This window comes from Mus caroli, chromosome 5 (genome assembly GCF_900094665.2).
Source record: "Mus caroli chromosome 5, CAROLI_EIJ_v1.1, whole genome shotgun sequence".
In the NCBI taxonomy this organism is placed as follows: Eukaryota; Metazoa; Chordata; class Mammalia; order Rodentia; family Muridae; genus Mus; species Mus caroli.
The window spans coordinates 17,034,167-17,035,642 of NC_034574.1; the positions used below are offsets into that span (position 1 = coordinate 17,034,167).

Here is a 1,476-nt window from a genome sequence, read left to right on the forward strand (position 1 = left end):
ACACACACATATATATATAAAATCAGAATTGGGAAACTTGAAACAAAGGGATTAAACCCAATAAATAATCAAGGCATAAAAATTGATTGAGATTTGATTTTTAAATAATTTTAAACTATAAAAACATAAGAAAAAGGCTGAAATAAATTTAAGCTCTAACAGAATTATGATATTTTACACTAATAAAAGTACCAACTAGTTCAGAAGGCATTCATTCAGATTAGGAATATTATAAGATTTCAGATTTGATAAGTAAGCAGACAGTTCTTTTATTTTTGAATGAATCACAAACTATCTGAAACTGTCCTTTAGCGATAGTGGTGGCGAGCTAGAAGACCAACATATGGCTCATACTTCATTTCTGAACAACTATGACATCAAGAGATAATATAGGATTCAAAGCAATTACAGGAAGCAATTTATACTGAAGAAAACAGATGACATGGCTAAAGGCATCAAGATATATTTAACTCTATGAAAAATTTCCATGGTTTGTATTATTTATTATGAAGAGTATAATTTAGCACCTGGAATATATCAAATTCTCCTTCTGCCATGTCAGCTTTTATTAATATTTGTGAGGGAGAGAAGGAAGGAGGAAGAGTGTTACAGTCAGATGTGTAAGTGCAGAAAATGAGGGTTTGGGGGCCATTAACATTCTTAAAAAAATCCTCCACTCTCATCTTAATCTTTTAAAGGCAACACATTCCTAAAACTGAAAAGCTGCCTTAATTCTGCTGAGAAGAAGAATGTTACTATCAAATGGTGGGCAGAGCCACGCACCTTTGCAGTAGCACATTAAATATGTTATTATCTTTCACACTAACAAAGATGAATTATATTTAATTATATAGATTGATTGCAGAATTTTCCAGCTGTCTATCTTTATCAGGACATTGGGCATTAGGCAAAGTTCACTTAGGATAATAATGTTTTCTTCATGATTTCATCCTGTTGCTTTTTGTTTAATTTATTGATTCATACTAACTATGGAGAGTCCCTGGAGCATTTCTGTGGCCTTGTGTATCTCTGAGTGGTAAAGAGAATTTAGTCTTACATTTTACATGTATAACAGAAGTGTCCACCAAAGCTGGGGCATGTTTTAGTAGGTAAAGTTTAGGTCACAATAGTGAGTGGTTGGCTCTGATACACTCTACTTCATTTTATGCATGAAGTTATTATCTTACTTGCAAATGATTTAAGTAGGAGTGTTATTACAAGACTGTAAAATATGTAGCATGAGTCCTCTTTTCTCTTACTTTTAAACCTTGTCTACTCCCATGGTGCCAGGGCAAATCTTGAGGGCCAACCCCCTCTACATCTCAGGAGAAAAGGGTACTTCCCAGAAGGAAGTAGCATGAGTTTGCACATGATTGTAAGTGTGGTACAGCGCTCGCCTCCAATGGTGCTTCACTCGATACCTTAAGAGTGAGTTTGCAGCCGGGCATGGTGGCGCACGCCTTTAATCCCAGCACT

General features: G+C 35.2%; 1 protein-coding gene across 4 annotated transcripts in view; it reads right to left on the minus strand.

Annotated features, from left to right (window-relative positions):
• Positions 1 to 1,476, minus strand: part of Reln (reelin) — a 438,806-nt gene that overhangs the window by 149,411 nt on the left and 287,919 nt on the right. The gene's annotated exons all lie outside the window — the stretch shown is intronic.